This window comes from Arvicola amphibius, chromosome 2 (assembly GCF_903992535.2).
Source record: "Arvicola amphibius chromosome 2, mArvAmp1.2, whole genome shotgun sequence".
Classification (NCBI taxonomy): domain Eukaryota; kingdom Metazoa; phylum Chordata; class Mammalia; order Rodentia; family Cricetidae; genus Arvicola; species Arvicola amphibius.
In genome coordinates this window covers 153,938,366-153,950,500 of record NC_052048.2, presented here as the reverse complement: position 1 = coordinate 153,950,500, position 12,135 = coordinate 153,938,366, and positions in this window count along the sequence as shown.

Genomic DNA, 12,135 nt, shown 5'->3' with positions numbered 1-12,135 from the left:
CCTGGGTGCACTCAATTCCGGGACCCCGGCGCCCAAACAGGCTGAGCCGTGGGATTTTGTGGCCCCAAAGACGGGAGGATGAGGTGGGGTAGGGGGTTCTGGGTGCAAGCTGGGAAGGGACAGGAAGAGAGAGCCCAGGTTAGGGTTTTTATGAGATTCCTGAGACAAGTGAGTCTCTGATTCTTGTGTATTCTCTTGGGCTCTTTTCCTTTTGTATACTTTTTCCAATGCCAATGTGTTAATTTTTGTATTATCATACTATATTTTTATCCATTAGAAGCCTGTTTTTTTTTATTATAATGAGAGACAAAAAAGAGAGTGGATCTGGGTGGGAGGGGAGGTAGAGAGGAAATGGAGGAAGTAGAAGGAAGGGAAACCATAATCAGGCAACATTATGTGAGAAAAAATTCTGTTTTCAGTAAAAGGAAAAATTCAAAATGGACAAAAGTGAAGCAAACACCCTACACACACACACACACACACACACACACACACACACACACACCTAAACACATGCACACACAAAGCAGAAAGGAGCAGGTAAGAGCGGCTCCAGGACAATAGTTCCAGAAGTGTTCATGGATTGAAAGTCATTGCCAGTCCCCTGAGTATCTCCAATTATCTGGGAGTCTTCACTTTTCTTCGGGTCAGTATTCCCAGTTTACGGCCTGGTCACAGTGGGTTGGATGCATGTGGTGGTGGAGGTGGAGGTGGGATGTGAGTGTTATGATGGAGCTCAAGACAGAATTAGCTGCACCCATCTGAATCTCAGAGATAGTCAGATACCAAGAACACTAAGACTTCCTGCTTTGTAGCCTGCAGAGCTGAACAAACTCTTTGGAAAAGAGATTTTTATATTGCATAATTATGGTTAATATCTACTGTGGTAATCTGCTGGTCTGGCCTGTCACCTGGGTACCCTGCCCTTTAAGAGACAAGCCCTGACCACTCCCACCCTCCCCTTCTTCCAAGGCAAGTGGATCTCCCACCTTCTCTCCAGTGCTCCCTCCTTCTCTTTCTCTTTCCCTCCTTCCCTCCTTCATTCCTTCCCTCCTTCCCTCCCTCCCTCCCTCCCTCCCTCCCTATCTCTCTCTCTCTCTTTTTCTGCCCATCTTCTGGAGAGGAGCTTCTGCCTCTCTCTTCTCACCCTTCTCCCCTTGCCCTTCCCTTTCCCCTCTATAACCCACTAAATAAACTCTATACCCAAACTCTCTGCATGGCATATCTATCTGTCTGTCTCCAGGCGAAGCCTCAGGCCACCTGCCAGGGGATCCACCAAGGCCTTGAGTGACCCTTGTCACCCCAAGTGGGACTAGTCTCCCACCATCTCTTTATAAATGATAACATTGGTGTGTGACTCGGCCATTCCTTCCCACTCACGGGCAGGCCAGCTGAGGACACATGGGGACCCTGAACTCCAACCACTTTCCAACATCCCAAGCCTGCTCCCATTCAAATGGTAAGATCCCCTTCTCCAAGTCAGCTTTCGCTGGTATTCATCTCTGGTTATTCCCCACAGTTAAGGATTGAGATTTGGCACCTCACTGCTGGGACTTTTGTCCTCTTTCATGCCACTTGGTGTGGATCTTATCTGGCCCCCAATTCCTGTACCTACAGGTCTCAAATTGATCTGGCCTAGCCATTGACCCTCGCACTATCTAGAAGATCTTCTGCTTAAGAGCTATTGGGTCCTCACCTTTCTTACACTCTTGCCTTGGGAAATAGACCTAAAACTATCTGTCTGACCTCCCTGCTGGTATGTCTTTTACAGACCTTTAAACCTCTGCCTTATTACAGATTCCTAACCTTACCCGCCTGTGCACTAACAAATGGCCTACGTACCCCTCAAATAGCAACCTAAAGAGGGAGTTTTCTAATTTCTACCAGCAAACAGGCTGATTAAAAAGTTTCTATCCTGCCATGATTTGTATTATCGTTGTCTCCCTGGCATCTCGTGCAGGTCCACTTTCCTTTCACTGGGCAGCCCCTCCCCCACCCACGCTCTTTTTCTCACTTCTATTCCTTTTCTTGTTCCTATTCTGTCTCTGCCACTGCTACAGCTGCTGGTCCCACAGTAATGGCAAAACCTGCTGGATCTGAGGCGGCTGCTCCACTCTTAGCCCTCACTCCCTGCGGCAACTGGCGGCGGCTGGCACCCGTGCTGGCAGCACTGAGTAATTTTCCTGTCTACTTCATGTATGAAAGAATGTGTGAATGATGTGGCCATACGGATATAATTCTGTTTTAAATGTATGTTCTATTCCTCTATGTCTCTCTTGTTATTTGTATCTGTTCAAAATTCCCACCACAGCTCTGAAAATGCAATTTCTCTAAACAACACATGACTGCCGCCATTTTGACTAAGGGCAAGTCAGATGACCTCGCCACCATCTCCACTAAGGACAGGTTAGGTAAGTCACCATCTTTACTGAGGTATTCCTTGCCTTGTCTCCTGGTTTGCTTATTCTTTTGTCTCTAAATTCCTCTTACTGACTCTGATACATGTGTGTTTTTGCAGTGACATGCTTTCAGTAGGGACTGCCAAAGAATCCACTTCATCCAACTCTTGTTTAATATATATATATATGTGTGTATGCATGTGATTTTTGAGTTAACTTTATATATGAACATAAGTTAGCTTTAACTCTGTGTGTATATGTGTATAAAACTTAAATTCAACTGTGTTTAAATGCACATTATTACTATTAAAAATGTTTTAAATAATCTGTTCCTTATATCTCATTCCAGACTAAAAAGCAATGTCTCATATTTTAAATTGATATGTTCTTCTAAATCTCTTACAAAAATACTGTATATGTGATTCAACCCTGCTTTAAAATATATTAAGTTGTTCTCCACTATTGTCAGTTCTACCAATAAGCTTCTATTGCAAACAGTTTTCTTCTGTTAAGTTAAAAACCAGTGCAGTCAAACTCAAACCCAGCTCTCCAGACAGATCCTATGCTATAGTTATAACTCATCTATACCTGATAAAAAAGCCCTTGACTGCTTAGAGATCTGGAGAATATGGCATTTAAATGTTTAATTATTAAAAGACATTTCATAACAGAGAGACAGGTTGGCTCCCAGCAGCAGCACCCCATTTCCTCCAAAAAAGACAGAAACAGAAGGACACAAAGCAAAGTCCATCCTCAATTCGCTTCAACTGCCAAGCGCTGACCACTGGGCAAACGCCTTTCATCTAAGCTGAAGATCTCCAAACAGTAGACAGAATCATTGGAATCGATTGACTAGTTGCTCAGGCCAAGGTAGGCTTGTTGTCCTTCAGATTTCCTAATCTCTTCTAAAGTCTGGCAGGCCCTGCTTCTAACAGCAGAAGGCAAATACAGTCCTGATGCCCTTACCCTTGATGACCATGGAAAATGCTGAGGAATGACTCTAGAGTAAGTCCTCTGTCATTTTTTGATCAATAGTTTAAGTAAATCTTTCTTTTTTATTGATTTTATTGAGCTCTACACTTTTCTCTGTTCCCCTCTCTTCTTGTCCCCTCCCTTTCAATACTCCCCCAAGGTCGCCATGTTCCCAGTTTACTCAGGAGATCTTGTCTTTTTCTACTTCCCATATAGATGAGATCTATACATGTCTCTATTAGGGTCCTCATTGTTGTCTAGGTTCTCTGGGATTGTTAATTGTAGGCTGGTTTTCTTTGCTTTATGTCTAAAAGCCACTTATGAGTGAGTGCATATGATATTTGTCTTTTTGGGTCTGGGTTACCTCACTCAATATAATGTTTTTTGATCCATCCAGTTGCTCAAAAATTTCAGGATGTCATTATTTTTTTCTGCTGTGTAGTACTCCATCGTGTAAATGTACCACATTTACCTTATCTATTCTTCCGTTAAGGGGCATATAGGTTGTTTCCAGGTTCTGGCTATGACAAACAGTGCTGCTATGAGCATAATTAAGCACATGTCCTTGTGGTACAATTGAGCATACGTTGGGTATATACCCAAAAGAGGTATTGCTGGATCTTGAGGTAGGTTGTTTCCTAATTTTCTGAGAAATCTCCATACTGATGTCCAAAGTGGCTAAACCAGCTTGCACTCCCACCAGCAATGTAGGAGTGTTCCCTTTACCCTAAATCCTCTCTAGCATAAATTGTCATCAGTGTTTTTGATCTTGGCCATTCTTACAGGTGTAAGATGGAATCTCAGAGTAATTTTGATTTTCATTTTCTTGGTGGCTAAGGATGTTGAGCATTTCCTTAAGTGTCTTTCAGCCATTTTAAATTCCTCTGTTGAGAGTTCTCTGTTTAGGTCTGTATGCCATTTTCTTTATTGGATTGTTTGTTCTTTTGATGATCAATTTCTTGAGTTCTTTGTATATTTTGGAGATCTGTCCTTTGTCTGATGTGGGGTAGGTGAATATCTTTTCCCATTCTGTAGGCTGCCATTTTGTCTTGCTGACCGTGTCCTTTGCTTTACAGAAGCTTTTCAGTTTCAGGAGGTCCTATTTATTAATTGTTTCTCTCAGTGTCTGTGCTGCTGGGGTTATATTTAGGAAGTGACCTCCTGTGCTAATGCATTCAAGTGTACTTCCCACTTTCTCTTCTATGAGGTGCAGTGTGGTTGCCTTTTCGTTGAGGTCTTTTATCCATTTGGACTAATTCAAGTAAAACTTTTTTCTTCTCAAAGATCTCTGATACAGTTTGACAGCTGAGAGGCTTTGTCAGTTTAAAAGGACAACCTCATCAAATAAATTTCAGTATAAAAGGTGTTTTAACAAATGCAAGTTATTAAGGTGTATACCTACAAGTTACAAAGGTGTGAAGACAAATACAAGTTATCAAATTTTTCTCTCCTGCTGCCTTTCATAGTCTTAAAGATACTTTTCATTGTGCAAAAACATCTGTCACAGTTATTGTGATATAAATATGCTACTGTTTATACAATGTTTATGCCTAAAACTTATGTTTTTACCAACTCAAAAATTCTTGTGAATTCCAGGGAGCTGAATTAAAGGATCCACCTTAAACAGGTCAGATATGCCCCTCTCAATTACCTGGTCCTGAAAAAAAAATTTTCTTCATAAACTTAACTTTTTTCTGCTCTGCCAACACTCTGCCAGCTCCGAGACACACCAGATAGTTCCATATCACAAATCCTGGGTAGTAGTAAAGTGACCAGCTACCCCAGGATGTGACCAGCACCCAGCTTTCTCAGGCCTCCCAAGAAAGACTTTGATGCCTACAAATAAGCAGGAAGCAGTCTTGAGAAGCCGCTGTCCCAATCGCCTCAGCTTGTTATACCTAACTCCCCACCTGCTTATTATAAGAAAAAGATGAGAATGTTGTAATATGCTGGCCTGCTCTGTCACCTGGGTGCCCTGTCCCTTTAAGAGACAAGTCCTGCCCATTCCCAACATTTCCCCATCCAGGTAAACAATTCTCCCACCTCTTCTTTCTTCAGTTTTCTCTCTGTCTCTGTCTCTGTCGTCTCTGTCGTCTCTGTCGTCTCTCTCTCTCTCTCTCTCCCTCTCTCTCTCTCTCTCTCTCTCTCTCTCTCTCTCTCTCTCTCTCTCTCAGGACAATGTGGTTAGGGAACACGAAGTGGCTCTTATTTGCCCTTGTTCACCAACTCCTCAATCCCTTAGTACTCATCCTTTGCCATTTTTTATGCTTTATGCATGTTTGAGTAACTGTGGGGTTCCAGAAATTACTGAAGGAGATGATTGATAGACACAGACTGTGGCTAGCAAGTCAGTTGGGGATGACACCCCCTTCCCATAGTTCACAGCTTGCTGAGAGAAGTCAGACTGTAGGCAGATGAGCAAATGAATCAGCTAGAGCAGAGGTGTGGTCAGAGTCCAGAACCATAGGCGTGCATGGCCCAGCCTCTATCGTCACAACTGAACAAAGTGCTATTTGAGAGCACCAAAGAGAACCTGCTGTTCCAGGCAATGGCCTCGCAGTTGCCTGTTGTGAAATAAAGAGAGGAGTCCTTAGAGGTGGTAGAAGATTGTTCATGGAGCTTGAAGAAGTGGTTATTTACCTATTTACAAACCAGCATACAAAGTGTTTATTATCTTCACCAATAACTCTGTAATTGGAAACAACCATCGGATATGAGCTCTGTGGTGTCAGAGCCTGGTGGTAGCGACTGGGACTGGAGGGGAATTGGCAGGAGGCTCTCCAGAGAGCAGTTACTGTGGCTAGGGAAACTAGCAAAGGCCTGTCAGAGACAGTAGCAAGCAAACGAATCCCTGGATAGCAAGAAGAAAACTGCAAGGGACCGTCAGCCAGTGAGCAAGTGAGGGCAAGGGGCAAGCGTTCTAGCCAACAGCCAGAAAAGCTAAGGAAGAAGAAGAGAAGCTTGACACACACGTGGAACCGGAAGGAGCAGCGTGAAGCTGAGGCAGGAGGCACACAGGGCAGAGGGACTAGGAAGGAACTAGAGGGTTAAGCACAGGCGAGATCTTGTGGGGCTTGGTAGGCTGTGACATTTTACATTGGAATGTAAAACCAGAAGCTGTGGGAAAGGTTATTTGAGGCAATGACCTGGCATAATCTGATTTACAGTTTTGAAAGATTTCTTGTGCTATGGTGAGGAGATTCAGCTGGGGATTAGGAAGAGAACAGAGAAAGGGTTGTTCTGGCCTGCAGATAACGATTGGAACACGGGGCAACTGTGAGAAGGCAGAGGGGAGCTGATGGGAGACTCATTCAGAAGCTGTGGTGGTTTTAAAGCTACCTGTGTACAACTTCCGTGTGCCTCCTCAGGAGGCGAGGCTTAATCATTTCTGCCCCTCAGTGTGGACTGGAGTGTCAGATGTCACTTTGACCCTTAGGCTTTTTAAAAGATGAGGGCTTCTGACCAGGGTTTGGGGTGACTTGCTCTTTCAACCTGAAAGATCGCTCACTTTAAGAGAGAATATCTGTCTTGTTCTTCCATAGTTCTGGGTACGAGCCTCTGAGGCAAGGGATTGCCGTCTGTAAGGAACTCTGTGACAGTCAGTCTGGAAGGCTGACTGGACCTCTACGACCTCAGCTGAACCTTGTGACGATGCCAAAACCCTGACTGCCAGTTTTGCTGCCAGCGTGAGTGATATGGCAGAAACTGCTCAGACTGTGCCCAGATTCCTGATCTGTTGATATTAAGATAACAGAGGTCCATCCTCTTTTAGGCTTGGTGAACCAGTCATTTCATGGGTGACTTACAGGAACATGGATGGCTCAAGGGCACTTATGTCAATGAAAAGTCCAATCCAGCATCGGTGATTACACCTGAAAGCTGAGTACCTGGTACTCACTGCCCAGCTTGCGAGGCTGCTCCAAAGAAGTGGGTCTTCATCTCCAGCAACGGCTTATATGATCTCAGGGAAAGGCTAGCCTGCCTTGTGATCTTTAAGATGTAAACAGATTAGTCTTACTTCTTTGAAAACTTTCTATGTACATATATTTTGATCGTATTTGATCATAGTCTCTCTCTCTCAACTCCTCCAAGAGAATTCCTTCATCCCTACCTGCTCCCAACTTCTATTTCCTTTTCATTCTAGTCCAAGTCTAGTTTGTGCTACATAAACTCATGAGTGTAGGGCCACCAGCCAGAGCAAAGTTCACTTATCTCAGCCAAACTCTTAAGAACAAGTGACTCTCCCTTCTCAAGCAGCCATCAGCTGTCAGTAATTCTTTAGCTGTGGGTGGGGTCTCACAAACACCTCCTTCATGCTGTCTTGCTCCATGCTCCATGCTCCTCCATGCTCTATTCCCTGTCTTGACCTTGAACACATCTTGTACAGGCAGCCACAATTTCTGTGAGTTCTGGGATGTCCAGAAGACACTGTTCCACATCAGCACTCCCTGCCTTGGATCCTAAAATCATTGGGTTCTGTCTTCCCTTGTAGGGAAGCTGTTGATATGTGTGTCTGTTGATAGACATTGCCCACTAGACCCCGGTAGCAAGACCCTATTGGTCATGGGCTACATGTGACTAAGCATTCCATAGACACTCATTCTCCTCGCTTTGACCAGATGATAATTTTTCTGTTAACCAATGTCGACTGCACAAAGAAATTTCTCCAAGGAGGTCTGGGAGTTGCAATAATAGATGGGTAGAGAGATAGGAATTTAGATAACAGTTTGACCCTAAATCCATTTTGCAAAAGTAAAGTAGTAAGTTCACCTCTGGGCCCTGTGAGCTCTGCAGTCATGGGTTCTTGGCTGAAACAGACACAGATTTCTTCCTGGGGAAACATTTGGTTACTCTGATAACACTTATGCCATGATTGTACCCGTGTACATCTCTTGTCTGGTCAGCTCACAGCATTCACCACTGGGTAAGAGTGCTGAGACTCCTCCCTGGCTCCAGCCTGCATATTACCTCCTGGTACTATGAGAGCTAGCTAGCAAGGACACTTCCTTGTCAGAACCAATTTGACTTCTCTATGTCCTGTGACCAAACTATGTGGTGTCTTCCACAACAGAGTCTTATCAGCAGTTCTAGTAGGCAACCAAGAGCAATGCCAATTACCTATATTTTGGGAGATCTTTGAAAAACTCCTGAGTAACATTATTTTTAGCTATTAGGTTAAGCATAATATCATTTATTTAAAATAGATCAATAGATAGCTAAAAGAAATTTGTTTGGAAAAGGCCATTTTGGGGTTATGCATGCATATTTATGTGTGTGCAAGTACTATAGTGGCATTTCATTTGTATTTTAACAAATAAAACTTGTCTGAAAATCACAGTGTAAAACAGCCCCACTGATCAGTCTTACAGACCAGGCAGTGGTGACACACACCTTTAATCACAGTAGCCACACAAGTTGCCATAGAAACTGGGCGGTGCATGCCTTTAATCCTAGTACTAGAGAGGATTATAAAACACGAGGAGATAGCTCTCTGACACAGTCTTATTCTGAGATTCTTGGAAGAAGGATCGCCATTTTGGCACTAAGGTTGAGGTGGGAGCCAATGGCTGGCTATTATGCTTTTCCAACCTTTGTGTTGAACCCCAGTTTCTCTCTCTCTGAGTTTTTATTAATTATGCGTCAAAGTATCTGTGTGCAGGTGCATTTGCACATGTGTGGGCATGCATATTAAGTCCAGAGGACAATGTCAAGCATTGCTCTTCAGGTGCCTCTTTTATTTGAGGCAACATGTCTTACTGATCTGAAACTCAACAAGTTAAGATTCAACTGTGCCTGCCTACCCAAGGCTGGGATTATAAGCACACACCACCACACCCAGATTTTTTGATCATGGATTTGTGAAGATCACACTTCTGTCTTCATGTTTGTTATCAACTGAACTGATGGGCATGGGGAAAATGTGATAGATGATAGAAATTTCTAGCATCATTGTTGAAGCACCAAGAACTTGGAGAGGCATGACAAGCATGGAGGTAGATCAAAGTTCTGTTTTGAGGGAACCAATGAGATGGCTTAGCTGGGGAGAGTACATGTCACTAAGTTTAATGAGGTAGAACATATAGGTGAAGGAGAGAACTAGCTGTCACAATTTGTTCTCAGACCTTCCCATACCTACATGTACCCAGACATGAACACACACACACATGCACACACACACATACACACATTTAAAATAAATAAATTAAAGTTGAAATTTAAAAATGATTCTTTTTGTACCTTTTTTGGAGGAACTGCTAACTATCCCACCTAGAACATCAGCCAGGCAGCTTGCTGAGCCATGCCTAAATTTTTTAACCATGGTTTATCAGCATAAGATGGTTGTAGAGATGATTAGCTCTCCCTTTCTTCATCCCCTGCTCTCTCCTATACACATCACACTATGCTCACACAATAATAATAGTTATTACTAATTAAAAATAAAAACATACAATGGAGAAAGACAATAGATTTCTGCCCTCTGTATGTGCAGTTGAATTCATTCTCTAACACACAAGTACACACTCTCACACACACACACACACACATACACACACATAGAAAGAAAATTGGTGTGGGAAGTCCTTCTTTATATTGTAGGGCCATATTATACAGGCCCATATTTTTACATTTTATGGTGGCCAGACTTTCAGGCCATAGTTTACACCTGCCACACAGAAGGCTAGGTAGCCTTTCCAGACAATCTGACGCTATCTTAAACAAAGGGTCAGGATATGCTAATGTCACTCTGCTCCTTCTTTGTAATTGTGGGAGATTACCTGGGGAAGAGGTGTTAATTCAGTCTATGTGACAGAGCAGCCATAGTTGCGCAAGTAACATAAGTCCTGCTACCCTGAAACAGAATGCTAATGAACTTCCCCCTCAGTTTACCTTTTTGATATTAAAGCTGTTTGGATAACAAATGTCCTGGTGAGTGTGCTGGCAGGTGATCCTATCTACAGTGGTTGGAAGGTTAGGCATTTCCTTTGGATGGGCTGTTTTTGGGTGGTGCTCAAGTAATCTCAGCTTGTGATTCTTCCTGCAACCAGGTATCGCTTCAGGGAAAGCTACTGAGACCCAGGCCTTTTGTTAAATTTATGGATAGCTAAGTCCTGCTTTGGCAGGTGATAATGGTTGGAAGTAAAGACTTCCTTTGGGTGGCCTGCCCATACTTAGCTTATCATGGCTGGCTCCCACGAGAGCTAGCTAGCAATGTGCTTAAGCTATTGGCCAAACAGTATTACAAATAATACAGTTTTGTGTGATTATTTCAGGTCAGGGTGGACAGGAAATGAACTAGCGACCTCCATCAACAGAAAACAGTTGGGAAAATTTCTCTATTCTTCCATTCTTCCATTAACCTATTCTAATATGGCATGGGTTCCTTTGTCTCAATTGCAGAATTTGTTCTAATTAAATCACCCACAGTATCTACATCATCAAACCCAGTGACTGCTTTTTTCTTCTTATAGTGCCCAACTCACAAACGTTGGATACATGATGGCTTCCATTACAACACTTTCCCATCCTGGAGACTATGGCCCTCTTCTCGCAGGTACATTGCTCTGCTCCGAGTGTTGTTTCCCAACAATGCCTCAGCTTTCTGCAGCGGGTAGCTAGTCTTTTCTAGAAAGTTCAAGAAGGCTTCAGTTGTATCTATTTCCATGCTGGATAAGGAAATAAGACAAGCAGTAGCTGGGCAGCTTCCCTTTCTTGTAGATCCTCCTGAAGGATGGTTCAGTTTGTAAAACTTGAAGCTCAGGTTTTAGAGTCAGTATTCCCAGGGGAGCAGAAAAACAGGGCATTGGTTAGGTTGTAAAGTCAAAGGCTTTCCCTGAGAACTATGAGTGATAACTAAAGCACATTGACTTCTGACGGGAATATTCTAGAAAGGGTAAAGAGATGAATGCTGCAGAAGAGAGAAAGGGCAACTGGGACCAAATGACTTGAGAAGAAAAGAGATGCAGAGAAAAGGAAGGGGTTGGCCTTGAGTCGAGCACACAGTCCTGGCTGGAGGAGAGAAGAACACTGAAGCAGGAGAGGGTGAGAACTCCTCCCACCTGACCTTTGCTCCCCTTACTACTCTCATCTTAACTAGCCCCCTTTGCTCTCCCCTCTTTCCCAGCTTTATTTTTCTCCATGGCCCATGTGCATATCTCCAGTACACGTATCCCTGTTCACAGCGTTATAAATGCCTTCTTGAGTTTCCTCCTTCCGTTCTTCCTTCCTTCCTTTTTTTTTTGTTCTTTTGGTTTTTAGAGACAGGGTTTCTCTGTGTGTCTCTGGCTGTCTTGGAACTAGTTTTGTAGACTAAGCTGGCCTTGAACTCACAAAGATCTGCCTGCCTCTCCCTCCTGAGTGCTGGGATTAAAGATGTGCACCACCATTACCTGGCTTTGATGTTTCCTTAAATTATTCTCTCTCTCTCTCTCTTTCTCTCTCTCTCTCCCTCCCTCCCTCCCTCCCTCCCTCCCTCCCTCCCTCCCTCCCTCCCTCTCTCCCTCCCTCCCTCTCTCCCTCCCTCCCTCTCTCTCTTTCTCTCTGTCTTGTGTAGAGGTCAGAAGACAAACTGCAGAGTTCAAGTCTACTTCCACTGTGTTAGTCCTAGTTATGGAATTCAGAATGCCAGCCTTGGTAGTAAGTGTCCTTACATTCTGAGCCACCCCACTGGCCCCTCCCCAGAGTGATGATTTTTTTTTTTCTTCCTTTACTGGATATAAGTTCCATAGAGACTTGTCATTTCTCTTAGCATCTAGAACATAGCTGA